Raw genomic sequence first — 16,607 nt, 5'->3', positions numbered from 1 at the left:
GCACAATTTCTAATGTAACTCTTTTGAGTACAAACCCGTTTCCATCTGTTTCAGATGAAGTTACATTGTTTCATAGTTTGCCATTGTGAGATTTGAACACTTGATACTCTTTTGAGTAAACCTGTTTCCATCTGTTTCAGATGAAGTTACATTGTTTCATAGTTTGCCATTGTGAGATTTGAACTCTTGATACTCTTTTGAGTAAACCTGTTTCCATCTGTTTCAGATGAAGTTACATTGTTTCATAGTTTGCCATTGTGAGATTTGAACTCTTGATCTGGGGGTTACAAACCCAGTACCATAACCACTTGGCTATTTAGGCCAAGCCTAAATGATGTAACTCTTTTGAGTACAAACCCATTTCCATCTGTTTCAGATGAAATTACATTGTTTCATAGTTTGCCATTGTGAGATTTGATCTCTTGACAATCTTTTAAATGAAAACCAAATCAACAAAATTGGGATAAATCAGGCACAGCCCCTAATTCAGGTCAGCTGTAAAACCAAGAACAAAGTTTAAAGGAAACTTACAAACTTTAAATCAAAATGTGATTAAAGGGGTCAACAAAACACCCCAGTCCCCGCGGTGCCCACCGAGCACGGAAGGCCTCGAGAGTGCCAGCAGACACCGCGTGCTCCTTCTCCAGGGACATCCGGCAGCGAACGTAGCCGCGGAAGAGGGACAAACAATCAGGCGGGACTCCCCCGTCGATCGCCCGCTGCCTGGACCTGTTAATGGCCAACTTGGCCAGGCCCAGGAGCAGGTTCACGAGGAGGTCCTCCTCCTTCCCGACCCCCTTCCGCACCGGGTGCCCATAGATCAGGAGCGTGGGGCTGAAGTGCAAACAAAACATCAATAAAAGGTTTTTCAAATAACTAAAAAGGGAGTGCAGCCTACAACACCCTATGTATACATGGTCCACGGACTCCACAAGACCGCAAAAAGGGCATGTGTCCTGAGAGTCCGTGAACCTATGCATCCTCTTATTATAAGGGACTGCCGCATGCAACACCCTCCAACCCAGGTCCCCGATAGAAAGGGGGAGGACACCTCCGTAGAGGGCCTCCCATCGAGGGCCTCCGCCGCCGGACGGCAACAAGGCACACCAGGGCGTGTCCGGTCGACGGACAAGGGCGAGAAAATGGAAGGTGTGCAGCAGCAGTCCATACAAAAAGCCCCTCTTTGCTGTGCCAAAAGGCACAGAGGGCATGTCCCCGAGGCGGCTCATATTGCGGGGCACCAGCACCCGAGGGAGGGTTCGGGGCTTGGGGCCAATGTGGAATTCCGTCCGAACAGGGGAACGCTCAGACGGAAGACCACCGCGCACCTGGGCCACCTCAAGACCCAAAATAACGTCGGGTCCGAGCACGACCGTTCTCAGGTCTTGGATGGCATCGGCTGCGACCTGGACACTCACAGACGCGCGTCGCGCCAACTCCTGCGGGAGCATCCAGCCCAGTCCTCCGCCACCCAGCACGTCCCCGATCCTGGTCACCCCTGCGGCCACAGCCCTCCTCTCCGCCAACCACTGAAAAGGACGGAGGGGCGGATTCCTGAGCAGCGGCTCTCTGACGATAGCCGCTACTCCTGACGGGGGAGAGCTGCGTCGCGAGGCGACCACTTTCCAGACTTTGATCAGGTCCTGGTAAAAGACGGGCAACGCCTGCAAGGAGCCACCGAGGCCCAGCTGTTCTATAAACAGGAGCTGCACGTCATAATTCAGGCCGTGCACCTGACGGAAGAAATACGTCATCAGGGCACACCATCTAGGAGGAGGCTCAACGTAGAGGTATCGCTGCAGGGTCTGAAGGCGGAAAGTCGCCACCTGTGTGCGTAGGCACACTAGCGCCTGACCACCCTCCCTAAGCGGGAGACTCAGAACCTCGGCAGCGACCCAGTGCAATCTTTTGTCCCAGAAGAAGTCGACTAACAATCTCTGGATTCTTGTGACAAAGTCCGGGGGAGGGGTCAAAGTGACCAGCCGATACCACAACATGGCGGCGATCAGCTGGTTTATGACCAGAACTCGACCCCGGTAAGATAGCACTCGGAGCAGTCCTGTCCAGCGCCGCAGGCGAGCGGTGACTTTCGTCTCCAGTTCCTGCCAGTTTGCCGGCCAGGATTCCTCAGCGGGGCAGAGATGGACCCCCAGGTAGAGGAGGCTGGTCCTGCTCCAGGTGAAAGGCCTGAGCTCCTCGGGTAGGGGATCCATCTGCCACTGACCGACCAGGAGTCCAGAACACTTACCCCAGTTGATCCTGGCAGAAGAAGCGGCAGAGTAGACCTCCTGGCACTCGCGCATCCTCCGCAGGTCAGCCGGGTCACTAAACATAAGGAGCACGTCATCGGCGTAAGCCGAAAGGACCACCCCGATGCCCGGCCCGCGCAGAACCAATCCCGACAACCTCCTCCGCAAGAGGCGCAGGAAAGGCTCCACGCAAATAGAATACAACTGGCCAGACAGGGGGCAGCCCTGACGTACCCCTCTCCCAAAGCGAAGGGGCGCCGTCAGGGACCCGTTAACCTTCACTAGACACTCCGCGGCAGTGTACAGAAGTCGGATCCGGGCGACAAAATGCGTCCCGAACCCGAAAGCTCGCAGAGTTCCGAGTAAGTATTCGTGATCCACCCTGTCGAACGCCTTCTCCTGATCGAGAGACAGGAAGGCGCTCGACAGACCAGCCCTCTGGGAATGGTGGATGATGTCCCGGACCAGATGGATGTTATCATAAATGGTTCGGTCCGGGACGGTGTAGGACTGGTCAGGGTGGATCATGTGGTCCAGCACGGTGCCGAGCCGAGAAGACATGGCTCGGGCGAAGATTTTGTAGTCCGTGCTGAGGAGGGAGACCGGGCGCCAGTTTTGAAGAAGGCGGAGATCCCCCTTCTTCGGTAGCAGGGCAATCACGGCCCTGCGCCACGAAAGGGGCATCTCCCCGGTAGCAATGCTCTCCCCCAGGACCCCCGCGAAGTCGCTCCCCATGACGTCCCAGAACGCCCTGAAGAACTCCACGGTCAGCCCGTCTAGTCCCGGGGTTTTGCCCCTAGAAAGACCGTCGAGTGCGCCGGTCAGCTCCCCCAGACTTATAGGGGAGTCGAGCTTTCCGGCGCACTCCGGGCCGACCTGCGGCAGGTCCTCCCACAAAACTCTGCAAGCTTCCTCACTGGACGGATCCGGAGAGAAAAGGGCAGTGTAGTAATCTCGGGCAATGGCCCTGATGCCCTCCGGATCCGAGACAAGTGATCCGTCGTCGGCCAGCAGCGTAAAGAGCTGCTTACGGACCCCGTGCCTTTTTTCCAGTGAGTAGAAGAAGGGAGAGCCACGGTCCATCTCCTTAAGGAAACAGATCCGCGACCTCACGAACGCGCCCCGAGACCCGACCAGTTGCAGGTCCCGCAGCGCGCCCTTCTTCTCATCGTACACCGACCGCAGGGCCGGGTCCGCGTCGGGCTGACGGAGACGTGCCTCCAGGTCGAGCACCTCCTTCTCCAACTCCTCGACCCTGGATTTGCGTCTCTTTGTCGACCCCTTCGCGTACTCTTGACAGAAAACTCGGACGTGAGTCTTGCCCACGTCCCACCATAGCCTCAAGGAGGGGAAGCCTCCCCGCTTCCTTCTCCAGCCGGCCCAGAAGCGACGGAACGAGTCCAGGAACCGCTGGTCTTCCAACAACAGGTTATTAAAATGCCAGTACGCGGACCCCGTCCGAGCGCAGAACGAAGTGAGCTCCGCCCACACCAGACGGTGGTCCGTGCACGGAACCTGCTGTATAGAAGCAGCCGGAACGCAGGACACGTACGCCTTCGAAACGTAAAGGCGGTCGAGTCTGGACGCTCCGACTCCAGGTGACACAAAGGTGAACACGCTGGAGTCAGGATGGAGATTTCGCCAGACGTCCACTAAGTCGAAGGACCTGACCAGGTCCCGCAACTTACTCACACCTCGCGTGCAGTGCGGGGTACCGTGACGGTCCCGGACCCCGAGGGTGCAATTGAAATCCCCCCCGAGGACGATGCACTCGCCAGCGTCGATGGAGCCGAGATGAGTGGACACTTCTTCAAAGAAGCTCGCTTGCTGCTGCGTGCCCAGGGGAGCGTACACATTCACAAAGTGAAGCACCGCCCCCCCCAGACGCACAGTCAGGTGCAGCAACCGGCCTGGCACTGGCTCCTTGACCCCCAAGATCTCCGGCTGAAAATGCGGGGCCAACAAGATAGCCACCCCGCCAGAATTGGAGGCTAGGTGACTCATGTAGACCCCCCCTCGCCACTCCAGGAGCCACGTGGCTTCGTCTCCCGGAACGGTATGGGTTTCTTGCAGGAAGCACAACGCGTACTTCCCGTCCCTGAGGACCGAGAAGTTCTGGAACCTGCGCTGTGCGGCCCTGCTGCCGCGGATGTTGAGGCTGGCTATAGTCGTCTTCATTGTCAAAGGTACATCAAACCTTCACCTTAAGTCATTAAAAAGAAGAAGAGGACTTTTTAGTCCTTCCTCTCCTTCAGGAGCCCAGCGAGAAACGTTTGGACCCTCCGCCGCGCGTTCCTATCCAACTCAGGGGACTTGAGAGCCTCGCGAGTGGACCAGAACACCAGCGGAAAAGAATGCCACCGGTCCAAGGCCAACTGAACCCTGTCTCGGCGACCGCGATGACTCGCCAAAAAGTCCCGGAGTTCCCTTGGGGGGATGAGGGGGGAGTCAGTGGAGGGCACCAGGGGATCCACCGCCTCGCTTGAGAGCGACTCAGCGTAATCTCCAGCGCTCACCACGGACACCCCGTCCTCCTCCAGGTCGTCGCCTCCAGCTTCCGACCCCTCCCCCGCATTGAGTACGGGGGCTGATTCGGAGCTGCCAGCTGGCCCCACCTGTACCTCGATCCCACCCCCAGGATCAAGGCCAGAGGGGTCCTCTCTGGTCTCCTCTAAACGTTTTGGGTCAGAGGGCAGCGGCAGTTCTGATGCCCGCTCTCCTCCCGGCACCGGGTCGTCCGGGGAGCTCAGGACAAGCTCCTGACCTAAAACTAGGACGCCCGGTGCGAAGGTTTGGGAGGGAGCGGGAAGGCCTTCCTTTTCGCCGCCACCCAATGACCCGTTGACATTTTTTAAATTTTGAAAGTTGCAGTCCCCCGATGAGCCAGAAGGTACCTCGGGGGTATCGAGGGTCTCTGAGTCGGGCACCACCTCAAGGGAGGTGCCTTCAGTGACCCCCGAGGGGCCCTGTTCAGGGGACTGCAGCAGGTTGACAGGGGTAATAGTGGTGGGAGTCGGTGCAGGGGTTTTGAGTTCCCCCAGAGGACAGGGCGAGATTTTACTTGGTGGAGACGCCACCACCTCTTCATCGGGGGAAGGGACACACCCAACTTCTTCAGTTTGGGCATCACCCACCTCCTCCTCCGAAGCGTGACGTCTCTTCCGGGTCAGGCTGGGGGCTAGGGAGACCTCCATTTCCGAGGCCCCCTCCTCCTTGTCCAGCCCTCCCGGACACTCCACCCTCTGGGTTTTGGGTGTTAGATACCCCGGCTCGGGGTCCCGCGTCCCTTCCCCGCCGGCCCCGGGAGCACGCGCAGGGACGACGCCGGGCCCAGCACTCGGCGCCTTAGCACCCACGGGCCCGGGAGCACACGCGGACACGACGCCGGGGCCGGATGTTGTCTTTTCCCCCGAGCCGGTGCTTGCAGGTGTTTGGGGGTTTTGGGGCGTTTCAGGGGCCGCCTCCAGGTTGCGGGTCTTCCTCTGCGCCTTCTTACGGCGTGGGGGCTCTCCCCCCGCCTCACCGGCAGCCGAGATGGCAGTGGCCGCCGGCGTCGCTTCCCCTTGCGGGGAGGGAGATGGAGTGGTGGCGGGGGGAGGAGGGGCGGTGCCAGCCGTGGCCACTTGGGTGGGGCTCGTAGCCTTGGAGGCGGGGCAGTTCTTCCTCACGTGCCCCGCCTCCTTACAAGCATGGCACCGCACGCCCTCCACGGTCCAGAAGACCCGATAGGCGGTCCCCTCAAAATTGATAACGAAGGCCCCCTCCAGGCACTCCTCCTGGGCCAAGCGGACAAATACCTGGCGCCGGAAGGAGTACACATGGCGGAGGGCCGAGTCTTTGAGGCCGAGCGGGATTGGTGCAACCCCCGACCTGACCTCCCCCAATTTATTAAGGTGGGGGAGGAGGAGCTCACTGGATAGAAAAGGCGGGATGTTCGAAATAATAATTCTCTGGGCGGTGGCCTCAAGGGGGTCCACCGCCAGAAAAGTCCCGCCCACAGTGAGTCCTTTTTGCAGGGCGAGGTGCACCGCCCGCTCGGACCTCAAGAAGAATATGGCCTTCCCATACATTTTAGAGGCCGCGACAATGGCTGAGGGGCCGACGACCCCAGCCATAGCCTTTACGCAGGCCTCTATTGTCATTTCAGGGTGAGCATAGCTCTTTACCCCAAGGGCCCTGGTCAGGAGGCGGAAAGGTGACAGGGCAGCGGGAGCAGCTGGAGCCGCAGAAGCAACCACCCCCGCATAAGTTTTCTTTTTTTGAGGCCCTGCCACCGGTGACAAAACCGCCTCCACATTAGCCCTCGAGGGCCCGGCCACAGGTGATGGTGAATTGGCCTTAGGGCCAGAGCCACGCCCACCCCGGGAAGGATTGGCCATTTTGTTTTTTTCTTTTTATTTTTTTTTAGAAATATAGGGAGGAAAGGGGGTGGGGGAAGAGAGGTAGAAACAACCTCCCCTCTTTTAGGCAGGAGAGGAGAGGAGGGAGAGGAGTAAAAGACAGGGAGGCACAGGAGGGAAAGAGGTAAATGTCCTGGTGGGTGTCCTCGATGGTGGATGGACGGTGGGTGGGGGCCTGATGTTCTTCAGGCAGGGGGAGGCGATGTCTTCACCAGCTATTGCTGGCCTTACTGGGAAAAGGGCTGGGTTGGGGGGAGGGGTGGCAGAAAGATGGTTTCAGCACACACACACACCCTCCCGCTCTTCCTTCCCCAACTCCTCTGGCAGTCTTCTTGCCTCCCCCTACAAAAACACAGTCCTTAATTGCCCCCACCTTAAACAAAAATACACAGTTCAGACACCCACCTAGGATGTTGTTTTCCAACTCAATCCTGGCCTCCTGGCCTTCCTGTCCTGTAGCAACAGTAGCAACTGTTCTCTTCTCTCCCTCTCTCTCCTTTGGCAGCACTGGAGGAGCAGCAGCAGAAGCAGCAGCAGCACACAGCAGAAGCAACAACCCCAAAGGCAGCAGCAGAAACAGTTGAAACACTGAGGAGCAGCAACACCAACACCACACACCTTCTCTCCTCAGTACCAGGAAACCAACTGAATCCACAATTACCTCCACGAGATCGTTAGGAAAATGAACTCTTGATAATCTTTTAAATGAAAACCAAATCAACAAAATTGGGATAAATCAGGCACAGCCCCTAATTCAGGTCAGCTGTAAAACCAAGAACAAAGTTTTAAAGGAAACTTACAAACTTTAAATCAAAATGTGATTAAAGGGGTCAACAAAACACCCCAGTCCCCGCGGTGCCCACCGAGCACGGAAGGCCTCGAGAGTGCCAGCAGACACCGCGTGCTCCTTCTCCAGGGACATCCGGCAGCGAACGTAGCCGCGGAAGAGGGACAAACAATCGGGCGGGACTCCCCCGTCGATCGCCCGCTGCCTGGACCTGTTAATGGCCAACTTGGCCAGGCCCAGGAGCAGGTTCACGAGGAGGTCCTCCTCCTTCCCGACCCCCTTCCGCACCGGGTGCCCATAGATCAGGAGCGTGGGGCTGAAGTGCAAACAAAACATCAATAAAAGGTTTTTCAAATAACTAAAAAGGGAGTGCAGCCTACAACACCCTATGTATACATGGTCCACGGACTCCACAAGACCGCAAAAAGGGCACGTGTCCTGAGAGTCCGCGAACCAATGCATCCTCTTATTATAAGGGACTGCTGCATGCAACACCCTCCAACCCAGGTCTCCGATAGAAAGGGGGAGGACACCTCCGTAGAGGGCCTCCCATCGGGGGCTTCCGCCGCCGGACGGCAACAAGGCACGCCAGGGCGTGTCCGGTCGACGGACAAGGGCGAGAAAATGGAAGGTGTGCAGCAGCAGTCCGTACAAAAAGCTCCTCTTTGCCGTGCCAAAAGGCACAGAGGGCATGTCCCCGAGGCGGCTCATATTGCGGGGCACCAGCACCCGAGGGAGGGTTCGGGGCTTGGGGCCAATGTGGAACTCCGTCCGAACAGGGGAACGCTCAGACGGAAGACCACCGCGCACCTGGGCCGCCTCAAGACCCAAAATAACGTCGGGTCCGAGCACGACCGTTCTCAGGTCTTGGATGGCATCGGCTGCGACCTGGACACTCACAGACGCGCGTCGCGCCAACTCCTGCGGGAGCATCCAGCCCAGTCCTCCACCACCCAGCACGTCCCCGATTCTGGTCACCCCTGCGGCCACTGCCCTCCTCTCCGCCAACCACTGAAAAGGACGGAGGGGCGGATTCCTGAGCAGCGGCTCTCTGACGATAGCCGCTACTCCTGACGGGGGAGAGCTGCGTTGCGAGGCGACCACTTTCCAGACTTTGATCAGGTCCTGGTAAAAGATGGGCAACGCCTGCAAGGAGCCACCGAGGCCCAGCTGTTCTATAAACAGGAGCTGCACGTCATAATTCAGGCCGTGCACCTGACGGAGGAAATACGTCATCAGGGCACACCATCTAGGAGGAGGCTCGACGTAGAGGTATCGCTGCAGGGTCTGAAGGCGGAAAGTCGCCACCTGTGTGCGTAGGCACACTAGCGCCTGACCACCCTCCCTAAGCGGGAGACTCAGAACCTCAGCAGCGACCCAGTGCAATCTTTTGTCCCAGAAGAAGTCGACTAACAATCTCTGGATTCTTGTGACAAAGTCCGGGGGAGGGGTCAAAGTGACCAGCCGATACCACAACATGGCGGCGATCAGCTGGTTTATGACCAGAACTCGACCTCGGTAAGATAGCACTCGGAGCAGTCCTGTCCAGCGCCGCAGGCGAGCGGTGACTTTCGTCTCCAGTTCCTGCCAGTTTGCCGGCCAGGATTCCTCAGCGGGGCAGAGATGGACCCCCAGGTAGAGGAGGCTGGTCCTGCTCCAGGTGAAAGGCCTGAGCTCCTCGGGTAGGGGATCCATCTGCCACTGACCGACCAGGAGTCCAGAACATTTACCCCAGTTGATCCTGGCAGAAGAAGCGGCAGAGTAGACCTCCTGGCACTCGCGCATCCTCCGCAGGTCAGCCGGGTCACTAAACATAAGGAGCACGTCATCGGCGTAAGCCGAAAGGACCACCCCGATGCCCGGCCCGCGCAGAACCAATCCCGACAACCTCCTCCGCAAGAGGCGCAGGAAAGGCTCCACGCAGATAGAATACAACTGGCCAGACAGGGGGCAGCCCTGACGTACCCCTCTCCCAAAGCGAAGGGGCGCCGTCAGGGACCCGTTAACCTTCACTAGACACTCCGCGGCGGTGTACAGAAGTCGGATCCGGGCGACAAAATGCGTCCCGAACCCGAAAGCTCGCAGAGTTCCGAGTAAGTATTCGTGATCCACCCTGTCGAACGCCTTCTCCTGATCGAGAGACAGGAAGGCGCTCGACAGACCAGCCCTCTGGGAATGGTGGATGATGTCCCGGACCAGATGGATGTTATCATAAATGGTTCGGTCCGGGACGGTGTAGGACTGGTCAGGGTGGATCATGTGGTCCAGCACGGTGCCGAGCCGAGAAGACATGGCTCGGGCGAAGATTTTGTAGTCCGTGCTGAGGAGGGAGACCGGGCGCCAGTTTTTAAGAAGGCGGAGATCCCCCTTCTTCGGCAGCAGGGCAATCACGGCCCTGCGCCACGAAAGGGGCATCTCCCCGGTAGCAATGCTCTCCCCCAGGACCCCCGCGAAGTCGCTCCCCAAGACGTCCCAGAACGCCCTGAGGAACTCCACGGTCAGCCCGTCTAGTCCCGGGGTTTTGCCCCTAGAAAGACCGTCGAGTGCGCCGGTCAGCTCCCCCAGACTTATAGGGGAGTCGAGCTTTCCGGCGCACTCCGGGCCGACCTGCGGCAGGTCCTCCCACAAAACTCTGCAAGCTTCCTCACTGGACGGATCCGGAGAGAACAGGGCAGTGTAGTAATCTTGGGCAATGGCCCTGATGCCCTCCGGATCCGAGACAAGGGATCCGTCGTCGGCCAGCAGCGTAAAGAGCTGCTTACGGACCCCGTGCCTTTTTTCCAGTGAGTAGAAGAAGGGAGAGCCACGGTCCATCTCCTTAAGGAAACAGATCCGCGACCTCACGAACGCGCCCCGAGACCCGACCAGTTGCAGGTCCCGCAGCGCGCCCTTCCTCTCATCGTACACCGACCGCAGGGCCGGGTCCGCGTCGGGCTGACGGAGACGTGCCTCCAGGTCCAGCACCTCCTTCTCCAACTCCTCGACCCTGGATTTGCGTCTCTTTGTCGACCCCTTCGCGTACTCTTGACAGAAAACGCGGACGTGAGTCTTGCCCACGTCCCACCATAGCCTCAAGGAGGGGAAGCCTCCCCGCTTCCTTCTCCAGCCGGCCCAGAAGCGACGGAACGAGTCCAGGAACCGCTGGTCTTCCAACAACAGGTTATTAAAATGCCAGTACGCGGACCCCGTCCGAGCGCAGAACGAAGTGAGCTCCGCCCACACCAGACGGTGGTCCGTGCACGGAACCTGCTGTATAGAAGCAGCCGGAACGCAGGACACGTACGCCTTCGAAACGTAAAGGCGGTCGAGTCTGGACGCTCCGACTCCAGGTGACACAAAGGTGAACACGCTGGAGTCAGGATGGAGATTTCGCCAGACGTCCACTAAGTCGAAGGACCTGACCAGGTCCCGCAACTTACTCACACCTCGCGTGCAGTGCGGGGTACCGTGACGGTCCCGGACCCCGAGGGTGCAATTGAAATCCCCCCCGAGGACGATGCACTCGCCAGCGTCGATGGAGCCAAGATGAGTGGACACTTCTTCAAAGAAGCTCGCTTGCTGCTGCGTGCCCAGGGGAGCGTACACATTCACAAAGTGAAGCACCGCCCCCCCCAGACGCACAGTCAGGTGCAGCAACCGGCCTGGCACCGGCTCCTTGACCCCCAAGATCTCCGGCTGAAAATGCGGGGCCAACAAGATAGCCACCCCGCCAGAATTGGAGGCTAGGTGACTCATGTAGACCCCCCCTCGCCATTCCAGGAGCCACGTGGCTTCGTCTCCCGGAACGGTATGGGTTTCTTGCAGGAAGCACAACGCATACTTCCCGTCCCTGAGGACCGAGAAGTTCTGGAACCTGCGCTGTGCGCCCCTGCTGCCGCGGATGTTGAGGCTGGCTATAGTGGTCTTCATTGTCAAAGGTACATCAAACCTTCACCTTAAGTCATTTAAAAAGAAGAAGAGGACTTTTTAGTCCTTCCTCTCCTTCAGGAGCCCAGCGAGAAACGTTTGGACCCTCCGCCGCGCGTTCCTATCCAACTCAGGAGACTTGAGAGCCTCGCAAGTGGACCAGAACACCAGCGGAAACGAATGCCACCGGTCCAAGGCCAACTGAACCCTGTCTCGGCGACCGCGGTGCCCCGACAAAAAGTCCCGGAGTTCCCTTGGGGGGATGAGGGGGGAGTCAGTAGAGGGCACCAGGGGATCCACCGCCTCGCTTGAGAGCGACTCCGCGTAATCCCCAACGCTCACCACCGACACCTCGTCCTCCTCCGGGTCGTCGCCTCCAGCTTCCGACCCCTCCCCCACATTGAGTATAGGGGCTGAGTCGGAGCTGCCAGCTGGCTCTATCTGTGCCTCGATCCCACCCCCAGGATCAAGGCCAGAGGAGTCCTCTCTGGTCTCCTCTAAACTTTTTGGGCCAGAGGGCAGCGGCAGTTCTGATGCCCGCTCTCCTCCCGGCACCGGGTCATCCGGGGAGCTCAGGACAAGCTCCTGACCTAAACATAGGACGCCCGGTGTCAAGGTTTGGGAGGGAGCGGGAAGGCCCTCCTTTTCGCCGCCACCCAATGACGCATTTATATTTTTTAAATTTTCAAAGTTGCAGTCCCCCGACGAGCCAGAAGGTACCTCAGGGGTGTTAAGTGCACTGGAGATGGACACCACCTCAAGGGAGATGCCCTCAGTGACCTCCGAGGGGTCCTGTTCAGGGGACTGCAGCAGACTGGTAGGGGGAACAGTGGTAGGGGTAGGAGTTTCGGGTTCCCCCAGAGGGCAGGGCGAGGTTTTACTGGGTGGAGACGCCACCACCTCTTCATCAGGGGAAGGGACACGCCCAACTTCTTCAGTTTGGGCGTCGCCCACTTCCTCCTCCGAAGCGTGACGTCTCTTCCGGGTCAGGCTGGGGGCTAGGGAGACCTCCATTTCCGAGGCCCCCTCCTCCTTGTCCAGCCCTCCCGGACACTCCACCCTCTGGGTTTTTGATGTTTGTTTCCCCGGCTCGGGGTCCCGCGTCTTTTCCCCGCCGGCCCCGGGAGCACGCGCAGGGACGACGCCGGGCCCAGCACTTGGCGCCTTAGCGCCCACGGACCCGGGAGCACACGCGGACATGACGCCGGGGCCGGATGATGTTTTTTCCCCCGAGCCGGTTTTTCCATGTGTTTGGGGGGTTTGGGGCGTTTCAGGGGCCGCCTCCAAATTTCGGGTCTTCCTCCGCGCCTTCTTACGGCGCGGGGGCTCTCCCCCCGCCTCACCGGCAGCCGAGATGGCAGCTGCTGCCGGGGTCGCTTCCCCTTGCGGGGAGGGAGATGGAGTGGTGGCGGGGGGAGGAGGGGCGGTGCCAGCCGCGGCCGCTTGGGTGGGGCTCGTGGCCTTGGAGGCGGGGCAGTTCTTTCTTACGTGCCCCACCTCCTTACAGGCATGGCACCGCACACCCTCCGCGGTCCAGAAGACCCGATAGGCGGTCCCCTCAAAATTAACTGAGAAGGCCCCCTCCAGGCACTCCTCCCGGGCCAAGCGGACGAAAACTTGGCGCCGGAAGGAGTACACGTGGCGGAGGGCCGAGTCTTTGAGGCCGAGCGGGACTGGTGCAACCCCCGACCTGACCTCCCCCAGCTTATTAAGGTGGGGGAGGAGGAGCCCACATGGTATAAAGGGCGGGACATTTGAAATAACAATCCTCTGGGCGGTGGCCTCAAGGGGATCCACCGCCAGAAAAGTCCCGCCCACAGTGAGCCCCTTCTGCAGGGCGAGCCGCACCGCCCGCTCGGACCTCAAGAAAAAGATGGCCCTCCCATACATCTTTGAGGCCGCGACAATGGCTGAGGGGCCGACAACCCCAGCCATAGCCTTAACGCAGGCCTCAATAGTCATCTCAGGGTGAGCGTAGCATTTTACCCCGAGGGCCCTGGTGAGGAGACGGAATGGCGACAGGGCAACGGGAGCAGCAGGAGCTGCAGAAGCAACCACCCCCGCATAAGTCTTTTTTGTAGGCCCTGCCACCGGTGACAAAGCCGCCTCCACATTAGCCCTCGAGGGCCCGGCCACAGGAGATGTTGAACTGGCTTTAAGGCCAGAGCCACACCCACCCTGGGAAGGATTGGCCATTTTTTTTTTTTAAATTATATATATTTTTTAATATATATATTTTTTTTTTTATTAAATATACAATGTTCCTCCCTAGGGAGGGAGGTAGTAATAACCTCCCCCTTTTGTACAGGAGAGGAGAGGAGGGAGAGGAGTGAAGGACAGGGAGGCACAGGAGGGAAAAGGGAAGAGTCCAGGTGGGTGTCTCCAGTGAAAGGTGGATGTTGGGTGGGGTGTGATGATCTTCTTGCAGGGGGAGGCGATGTCTTCACCAGCCAGTTTGCCGGCCAGGATTCCTCAGCGGGGCAGAGATGGACACCCAGGTAGAGGAGGCTGGTCCTGCTCCAGGTGAAAGGCCTGAGCTCCTCGGGTAGGGGATCCATCTGCCACTGACCGACCAGGAGTCCAGAACACTTACCCCAGTTGATCCTGGCAGAAGAAGCGGCAGAGTAGACCTCCTGGCACTCGCGCATCCTCCGCAGGTCAGCCGGGTCACTAAACATAAGGAGCACGTCATCGGCGTAAGCCGAAAGGACCACCCCGATGCCCGGCCCGCGCAGAACCAATCCCGACAACCTCCTCCGCAAGAGGCGCAGGAAAGGCTCCACGCAAATAGAATACAACTGGCCAGACAGGGGGCAGCCCTGACGTACCCCTCTCCCAAAGCAAAGGGGCGCCGTCAGGGACCCGTTAACCTTCACTAGACACTCCGCGGCAGTGTACAGAAGTCGGATCCGGGCGACAAAATGCGTCCCGAACCCGAAAGCTCGCAGAGTTCTGAGTAAGTATCCGTGATCCACCCTGTCGAACGCCTTCTCCTGATCGAGAGACAGGAAGGCGCTCGACAGACCAGCCCTCTGGGAATGGTGGATGATGTCCCGGACCAGAAAAAAAAAATATGGAATGCTTCACGAATTTGCGTGTCATCCTTGCGCAGGGGCCATGCTAATCTTCTCTGTATCGTTCCAATTTTAGTATATGTGCTGCCGAAGCGAGCACAATTTCTAATGTAACTCTTTTGAGTACAAACCCGTTTCCATCTGTTTCAGATGAAGTTACATTGTTTCATAGTTTGCCATTGTGAGATTTGAACTCTTGATACTCTTTTGAGTAAACCTGTTTCCATCTGTTTCAGATGAAGTTACATTGTTTCATAGTTTGCCATTGTGAGATTTGAACTCTTGATACTCTTTTGAGTAAACCTGTTTCCATCTGTTTCAGATGAAGTTACATTGTTTCATAGTTTGCCATTGTGAGATTTGAACTCTTGATCTGGGGGTTACAAACCCAGTACCATAACCACTTGGCTATTTAGGCCAAGCCTAAATGATGTAACTCTTTTGAGTACAAACCCATTTCCATCTGTTTCAGATGAAATTACATTGTTTCATAGTTTGCCATTGTGAGATTTGATCTCTTGATCTTGGGATTACAAACCCCTCACCATAACCACTTGGCTATTTAAGCCAAGCTTAAATTACTACACCTTGATCAGGAATTGAACCAGGGCAGCAGCTGTGAAAGCGCTGAATCTTGACCAATAGACCATTAAGGAAGCTGCTTTTTTTTAAAATGGCTTATGACATTATGACTCCACAGGAGATGAGGAGTGCTTATTGTAACTCTTTCGAGTACAAACCTGTTTCCATCTGTTTCAGATGAAGTTATATTATTTCATAGTTTGCCATTGTGAGATTTGAACTCTTGATAATCTTTTAAATGAAAACCAAATCAACAAAATTGGGATAAATCAGGCACAGCCCCTAATTCAGGTCAGCTGTAAAACCAAGAACAAAGTTTAAAGGAAACTTACAAACTTTAAATCAAAATGTGATTAAAGGGGTCAACAAAACACCCCAGTCCCCGCGGTGCCCACCGAGCACGGAAGGCCTCGAGAGTGCCAGCAGACACCGCGTGCTCCTTCTCCAGGGACATCCGGCAGCGAACATAGCCGCGGAAGAGGGACAAACAATCGGGCGGGACTCCCCCGTCGATCGCCCGCTGCCTGGACCTGTTAATGGCCAACTTGGCCAGGCCCAGGAGCAGGTTCACGAGGAGGTCCTCCTCCTTCCCGACCCCCCTCCGCACCGGGTGCCCATAGATCAGGAGCGTGGGGCTGAAGTGCAAACAAAACATCAATAAAAGGTTTTTCAAATAACTAAAAAGGGAGTGCAGCCTACAACACCCTATGTATACATGGTCCACGGACTCCACAAGACCGCAAAAAGGGCATGTGTCCTGAGAGTCCGTGAACCTATGCATCCTCTTATTATAAGGGACTGCTGCATGCAACACCCTCCAACCCAGGTCCCCGATAGAAAGGGGGAGGACACCTCCGTAGAGGGCCTCCCATCGAGGGCCTCCGCCGCCGGACGGCAACAAGGCACGCCAGGGCGTGTCCGGTCGACGGACAAGGGCGAGAAAATGGAAGGTGTGCAGCAGCAGTCCATACAAAAAGCCCCTCTTTGCTGTGCCAAAAGGCACAGAGGGCATGTCCCCGAGGCGGCTCATATTGCGGGGCACCAGCACCCGAGGGAGGGTTCGGGGCTTGGGGCCAATGTGGAATTCCGTCCGAACAGGGGAACGCTCAGACGGAAGACCACCGCGCACCTGGGCCACCTCAAGACCCAAAATAACGTCGGGTCCGAGCACGACCGTTCTCAGGTCTTGGATGGCATCGGCTGCGACCTGGACACTCACAGACGCGCGTCGTGCCAACTCCTGCGGGAGCATCCAGCCCAGTCCTCCGCCACCCAGCACGTCCCCGATCCTGGTCACCCCTGCGGCCACAGCCCTCCTCTCCGCCAACCACTGAAAAGGACGGAGGGGCGGATTCCTGAGCAGCGGCTCTCTGACGATAGCCGCTACTCCTGACGGGGGAGAGCTGCGTCGCGAGGCGACCACTTTCCAGACTTTGATCAGGTCCTGGTAAAAGACGGGCAACGCCTGCAAGGAGCCACCGAGGCCCAGCTGTTCTATAAACAGGAGCTGCACGTCATAATTCAGGCCGTGCACCTGACGGAAGAAATACGTCATCAGGGCACACCATCTAGGAGGAGGCTCAACGTAGAGGTATCGCTGCAGGGACTG

At 57.8% G+C, this 16,607-nt stretch overlaps 1 non-coding gene across 1 annotated transcript; it reads right to left on the bottom strand.

The window, feature by feature from the left end:
* Positions 1-14,409: 14,409 nt before the first annotated feature.
* LOC121283667 lies at positions 14,410-14,516 on the bottom strand. Its single transcript, XR_005944316.1, has one exon. It is a non-coding gene; the product is annotated as a U6 spliceosomal RNA (small nuclear RNA).
* Positions 14,517-16,607: the final 2,091 nt, after the last annotated feature.

Source organism: Carcharodon carcharias, chromosome 10, assembly GCF_017639515.1.
Source record: "Carcharodon carcharias isolate sCarCar2 chromosome 10, sCarCar2.pri, whole genome shotgun sequence".
In the NCBI taxonomy this organism is placed as follows: domain Eukaryota; kingdom Metazoa; phylum Chordata; class Chondrichthyes; order Lamniformes; family Lamnidae; genus Carcharodon; species Carcharodon carcharias.
The sequence above is the reverse complement of the archived record's forward strand: the minus strand, read 5'-3'. Positions and strand labels throughout refer to the sequence as shown.